A 7,523-nucleotide genomic window follows, 5' to 3' on the forward strand; every position below is an offset into this window, starting at 1 on the left:
GTTTCCTCTTGCTCCATGTAGAAATTCCGTTCACTTGTCTCATTTTTGAAGATTCTTCTTCCTTCAGTCGGGGTTTTTCACCTCGGTTTATTTAGCATACATTGCTTGGCAAATAATTTTGAATTTGGCAGATCCGCACTATATTAAATAGAAGAAACCGTAGAAAATATATTATATCGTCTTCCTTATCTAATAGCGATATGTTCTTTTAGAGTCGATTCAGAGTCGTTCGAATGAAATCGTCAGAAAAATTTAGAATATTTAGGTTTTGTGCTGCATTAGTAATTAGGAACAATAATAATTAAACTGTTACGTTATTATTGGTGGTTTAGCGCACATTGGTATGAAAATATGGAACAACAAAGGTAACTGCAGAATTTAAGATTATATTTTTAAAAGTTATATAATCCAAACAGCATTAATTTTATTTATAGTGGGAATGTTAATTGATCAATTTATAGCCAATCATTTTTCAGACATCAAATAAAAATCGGCATATGTTAAAATTTCAGCCCGAAATCAGAGAATAAAGAAACTTAGAAACGCATCTCCTATGTTAAAATTGGTTCTAAGTTACGCTCGGAATCCCCGCGTGAGGGCGCTTATGCATTATGCCGTATGACAGTTAGTTACGGCGGGCAATTTAAAAATGTTTAGCGGGAATTTTAAAATTTTGAGCGGCAAATTTAAAAATGTAGTAAAAAATTTTAGCCGGAAATTTAAAAAAATTATTTTAATTTTACTGGGAAAATAAAAAAATAAATATATTTAAATATGTTTTATTGATATATTATATTTACGTTAATTTTCCTTGACCATAAAGACATTGATATAATCACGGAGATATCTCCACTACCCAAAACACGTAATCCACTGATATTATCTTCTCTGTAATATTTAAAACAAACCTAAAACAAACATTAAAATAAAATATAATAAATATTAATGGTTCTGTTGTTTTATTTTTTAGAATCAACTAAATTAACAACCTACCAGATTGAGGTACATTTTATCAAATATGACGAACGTTTCATCGAAGGCCAACGAATGTTCGGTATCCAACGCCGAATCTAAATTCGTTGGCGTACTTTGGCCCGGTCTGTACGTAGCATAATACATGAAATAAACAAGTTTTTATTCAACCAGTGTTATCTGCTACCGCGCGAATTCCTTCCACAAAAATAGTAGTCTAGTGTTTTGCCAAAGAATCGCGTCGACAGTCACACATTCCAACCAACAATACAAACATCTACAACAGCCTGGACTATCCCGCCATTTGTTTTATTAATACTACACCTGGCTGCTCAAAGTGTAAAACGGGTTGATCTGTTTTTAGCCTCAATGTTGCCACTAATTATCACTACTAATATATATATATATATATATATATATATATATATATATATATATATATATATATATATATACCAATGTGCGCTAAACCACCAATGATAACATAACAGTTTAATTATTATTGTTCCTAATTACTAATGCAGCACAAAACCTAAATATTCTAGATTTTTTTGACGATTTCATTCGAACGACTCTGAATCGACTCTAAAAGAACATATCGCTATTAGATAAGGAAGACGATATAATATATTTTCTACGGTTTCTTCTATTTAATATAGTGCGGATCTGCCAAATTCAAAATTATTTGCCAAGCAATGTATGCTAAATAAACCGAGGTGAAAAACCCCGACCGAGGAAGAAGAATCTTCAAAAACGAGACAAGTGAACGGAACTTCTGCATGGAGCAAGAAGAAACATATACCAAAGTTTTTTTTATTATATATTAACAGGTCAATTGAAAAGACCCCGGTCTGCACATAGATGGACTACTAGAATTAAATCCATAGGTTTTCACCATCAAAATTATCAAACGCTTAACCATCAAAAAGCTTAAAGCATCAAAAGATGCGAATATAAATTTTACAGCGGTCGGATCATTAGTTTGTGAATTATAGCATTCTGAAACAACTTTTGTTATAGTGGAAAAAATGGATAAAAAATAATTTCGCGTGTTGTAGTGAGTGTTTTGCCAAAGAGTCGCGTCGACAATCACACATTCCAACCAACAATACAAACATCTACAACAGCCTGGACTATCCCGCCATCTGTTTTATTAATACTACACCTGGCTGCTCAAAGTGTAAAACGGGTTGATCTGTTTTAGCCTCAATGTTGCCACTAATTATCACTACTAATGTATATATATATATATATATATATTCTCCGATTCTGTATATATTCTGTTACATTTCTTATAGCTTCTGCTTTCCATTTTTTTTATTCTGCCAGGATCCTGCTCTTATGGCAATGCTTTTTCCGCCAAATATTGTCAAAGTACCAACAGCCATTAGGCCGAATATTCGTGGGCGGTTGCTATGAAAGACGAAACGCCAACTTAAACCGATTACTTTAACAAAACTTCACAATCGAGCGGGGGAGCGTTTACGAGAAAGCGGGGCGCCATCGGCATCTGGCCGTACAATGGACGACGCCGGGCCGGGGGCCCTTTTAAAATCAAATCGGCCTCGCTTCCCCATGTATCCATCTTTTCTCCGACTACAAAGGCGCGCGTATCGAGTCGATCGGGAGCGATGGCGGCGGTCGCCCGTCGATTTTTGTGTTGTTTAAAACGATCCGGTCCCGACAAAAGCGAACGGGAATCCGCTACCGACTGAAATAATATTGATGCAGCCCAATTTTGTGTGCGTCCGGCTTTGGGCCGGCGACGGATTATCCCCGCGGACCCGTGTTCGCATCGCCCGGCTTCGAATCGTAAATATCCGACGGATTCCGCGGATGTTTTGCGAACGGCTTGATGTCGAAGCTTTGTGCCGGATACTGCGCGTTTTTTGACGTGGATCGTACGTACGGACGATAAGCCATCAGGAAGAGATGAATGATATTTCACTTTATTTTATTATTCAGGATTCGATATCGCGACTATCGCAACAGTAGGAGGACCGTCCTGTCGCCTTGGCCACTGAGCTAACCAAGCTCGTCCATTTTAGTTATTTTTCTTGTATATACAACAGATCAATTGAAAAGTACCCCTCCTGACACATAGATGGCACTACTAGAATTAAATCCATATGTTTTTTAGTTAGCCCTAACCCTCAAAAGATGCGTGTATAAATTTGATAGCTGTCGGATCATTAGTTTGTGAATTATAGCATTTCGAGTGAAGCAACTTTTGTTATTGTGAAAAAAATTGATAAAAAGGAATTTCGCCTGTTGATAAAACATTGCTTTTTGAAGAGAAGAAATACAGTTGAAGTAAAAACTTGGCTGAAAAGGCTTGATGCCGAGTTTCCGAATACTGCCCCAGGAAAATCAACCATCAAGGATTGGTATGCTAATTTTAGACGTGGTGAAATGAGCAGCGAAGACGGTAAACGCAGTGGACGCCCAAAAGAGGTTGTTACCGACGAAAACATTAAAACAATTCACAAAATGATTTTGAATGACCGTGAATTGAAATTAGATGTACATCATATCATTCATAAATATTTGGGTATGAGAAAGCTTTGTGCAAAGTGGGTGCCGCGCGACTTCACTTTCACTCACTTTTGACCAAAAACAACGACGATTTGATGATTCGGAGCAGTGTTTGAAGATGATCAAGCGTAATAAACCCGAGTTTTTGCGTCAATATGTGACAATGGATGAAACATGGCTCCATCATTTCACTCCGAAGTCCACTCGACAGTCATCCGAGTGCACTGTACACGATGAACCCGCTCCAAAGCGTGGGAAATCGCAACAGTTGGCTGGTAATGTTATGGCGCCTGTATTTTGGGATGTGCATAGAATAATTTTTATTAACAAACCTTGAAAAAGGAAGCACCATGTACAGTTGCATAAATAAAGAGAGAAGCTTCAACTTCAACAAACAAAAATAAGGAACTCACTAAATAATAAAAGTTAATCGATACATAACAATCGTTGTAATAACTAAACTGTAAATAAACAAAAACCTTATTTAACCTATCTACTACTTGTCTTGCGTATATGTATGTATACAACTGTAGATAACGGTTAAATTATTCGTTAGAAACTAGGCTACATTACTCCACAAAGATCTCCGGATTTGGCGCATGCGCATATTGAGCTCCAGTTAATTTTTAAACAGAGAATAATCCAAGTTTGGCGCATGCGTACATACAGCTTTATTTACTCACATTTTTTATCGTGATTATTAAATTTAATGTCGAAAATATATATAAGCAGGTAAATAGGTTCAGGAGGTAAATGAAAATGGTAAAATTTTGGAAATTACACATTTTATTTAAAAAAGTATTGAATGAAACGAAGTAATAATAATTTCTATTTTTTACCATATTACACATCATCATTTTTTTTGTAAATAAATATACACAAATTCGAATTGAAAATGTTTTGAAATAACACATTTTATTTAAAAAATTATTGAATAAAATTAAATAATAACAATAATTTCTATATCCCTTTCAATATTTATAAAACATCATATTTATATTAATTTACAGATTTCAACAACTAACAAGAACTAAAATAAAAAGATAAAAAAGACCTAAATCGTTTAGAACAAACCCAGCCAATATAGTTAAAATGAAAAAGCCACCACTTTATATGAAACCAGTAAAATTCTCCTAAAAATCCCCAAATATGATCAACTATGATCGCTACTATTCTTGATCCACTAACCCCATTAATGAATTGACTACCTCGAGCTTTCGATTAACATATTGTACATTTACTAGCCTAAAATGAATGGATTTTCAAGCTTCAAGTTTTTCGTATTTTTAAGCTGAAAGAAATCTCAGTCAATACACCATTATTTTTACAAAACAATAATTTATTTACCTATACTCTTACGTAATAATGCATTGTAATTTCCTTGTCATTGGATCATTAGCGTGTCGTTGATAGTTTTATATTTTAATTATTTGATTCAAGTCTACTTTTGTTAGCAAATCTAATTATTTCATAGTATCACTGTATAGTGTTCGTACATCTTAGCAAAATTCTGTCAAATTTCTTCTTCTCTGATTCTTTGAATTTCACATTCTTCGACTTTTACTCTTAACAAATTCCAACTACATCTTACCTATAAAATAAATTTTGAATCATTACTAAATTATATTATGTTAAAAATAAATAAATTATTACTAGATGCTACAATTTTTGCTACTATTCTTGTTGGAGAAACCTCTTTAATAAGTACTTCCAACAAAACAAAAATCATTTTCTTCTCTGTTCTTGTTATCGTTAAATTTTGGCATATGTTGATAATTATTCGATGTCCTTGAAAATGATATGTTATAAATTTGCCAGCTAACATTCCCACTATAAATAAAATTGATGGTATTTGGATTTTATAACTTTTAAAAATTTAACCTCACATTCTGTACTTACCCTTGTTCTTCCATATTTTAAAACCAATGTATGTTAAACCACCAAGAATGGCAAAACAATTAAATTATTATTATAGAATTCTTAATGTAACACAAAATCTAAATATTCTAAATTTTTTTATTGTTTTGGCTTGATGTTCCGCCATTAGAAAAGGAACACAACATTGTTTATTCTTTTCTATGGTTTGCTCTATGCACGAAAGAGCGCGTTCGCCAAATCCGGAGATATTTGTGGAGTAATATATCCTGGGTCTTTCAGGTCAACAAGGCACATTTGGTTGTCTGGACTTGGTAAACACTAATTCAGCAATGGTGGGGCTTTGGATTAATATAAACATCATGTCACTAATATATGACATGACGTCACCTAAGATGACGTTATCAATATGAATTGTTATATCATCAGCGGCTAATAATAACTTTTTCTATCACAGTAGTCCCTTATTATACGTATATCATGATCTGATTACATGTCGACAAATAAAGGAAAACCCAAAACCGCTCAAGTTATCGGTATACACGCGGCGAGGGCGTAAAATTGGGGAATGGGTTTTAGATCCAGCCTCTTCAAACGACGATAAAGAGTTTATTATGATGTTCAAGTTCCGTTCCGAATCCTTTTCGACGCTGCGAAATCGACGTCCGAGCCATCCGTGTCCGTCTCTCCCACTAGGTTTGAGCGCTATAAAATTCAACGATGCATCTGCCCTATATCCTCCAATTTTACATACTTTTATCACGGACTACGTCTCCGTCCTATGTAATAATGTAGCGCGGAACGCTACAAAGGCTCCGATATTCAATACCGAAATCCTCTCGACATTCTGCACTCGAGACATCAGATTTCTAAAGTATCTGAAAGTCGTGCTGGCCGATGGTGAGTTTTCGCATGCAGTTATCGATCGGATGAAAGCGGAATAATGCGAATCTGCGAGCTCGTTGTTATTCTGCGGTAATTTTTTGTCTTATACCAGAGGATATATCGTCATATCAGACCTTAACTACACAGAAAACTATTTCGTTTAACTGCAAAGGTAGTGATTTAATTGTTGTCTCCTCCATCGTCATATTTACCATCACCTAATTTCAATTACACTTTAATTGTTATAAATTGATATATTAGATTGTTGCTAGTCGTTGCAGAGTAACTTAAAATTTATTCTTACAATAACTTAAACCCAGTATATATCTAGGAAGTCTACCCTACATTAATATCTAGTGAAATAATGTTTACGTGTTAACACCGATGTTTTTATGTTAAATACACCTCATTACACTACACTAAACAATATCAAATGGTTTCATTCTTTTGAGCCTGATTCCTGTGCTCGTGTTCTCCAAGTTTTGAATATCGATTATACCTTCATCCTCCATTTTGCTTTTGAAGATCTCCGAAATAGTACTCTTTCTACCAAAATTTCGATGGTACCCCTCTACAGCATAGTTCCAAATTTAGATGACTCCAGTTTCTAATGATATACGGCCAAGAAACTAAGCTACAGCAATCTGCCTTTGGTGGTCTTTCACCCTGAACTACAAACTCAAATTAAAACTGTTTCAATAGTTTTGTGGCAACCGCCACGACCCTTTAGGCCACCACAAATTCACCAACAACAACTACAAAGGTTGGCAACGCTGGTGGATTGGTACCATGCAGTTCCACTCTATAAAAGAAACTAAGCTACAGCAATCAGCCTTTGGTGGTCTTTCACCCTGAACTGCAAACTCAGATTAAAACTGTTTCAATAGTATTGTGGCGACCGCCACGACCCTTTAGGCCACCACAAATTCACCAACAAAAACTACAAAGGTTGGCAACGCCGGTGAATTGGTACCATGCAATTCCAGGCTACAAAAGACCATCACGACGACGTCTCGTTCTTTTTTCTTTTCTCCATCCTCTTGTAATAGTACCACTTCCACAGCACTACCGCACTTCTTCTACCTAACCTAATATCCTGTCAATTTTCCCGCCGACCACATATATAATTTAATATTAAAATAAACAGTAATTCTTCAACCAGTTCTCGTGCAAACTCCTTTCAAAAATAGTAGTGAGTGTTCTGACAAATAATCGCACCGGCAGCCACACATTTCGACCGACTGACCGACCCGACG

General features: G+C 35.3%; 1 long non-coding RNA gene across 1 annotated transcript; it reads right to left on the reverse strand.

Annotated features, from left to right (window-relative positions):
• Window positions 1-779: 779 nt before the first annotated feature.
• Window positions 780-3,001, reverse strand: LOC143193624 (uncharacterized). The gene is made up of 3 exons (XR_013005071.1): window positions 2,260-3,001; window positions 994-1,363; window positions 780-908 (listed from the first exon to the last, which is right to left on the reverse strand). It is a non-coding gene; the product is annotated as an uncharacterized LOC143193624 (long non-coding RNA).
• Window positions 3,002-7,523: the final 4,522 nt, after the last annotated feature.

Source organism: Rhynchophorus ferrugineus, unplaced genomic scaffold (assembly GCF_030347505.1).
Source record: "Rhynchophorus ferrugineus isolate W39M unplaced genomic scaffold, kcgeb_rfMv2 rfM3, whole genome shotgun sequence".
In the NCBI taxonomy this organism is placed as follows: domain Eukaryota; kingdom Metazoa; phylum Arthropoda; class Insecta; order Coleoptera; family Curculionidae; genus Rhynchophorus; species Rhynchophorus ferrugineus.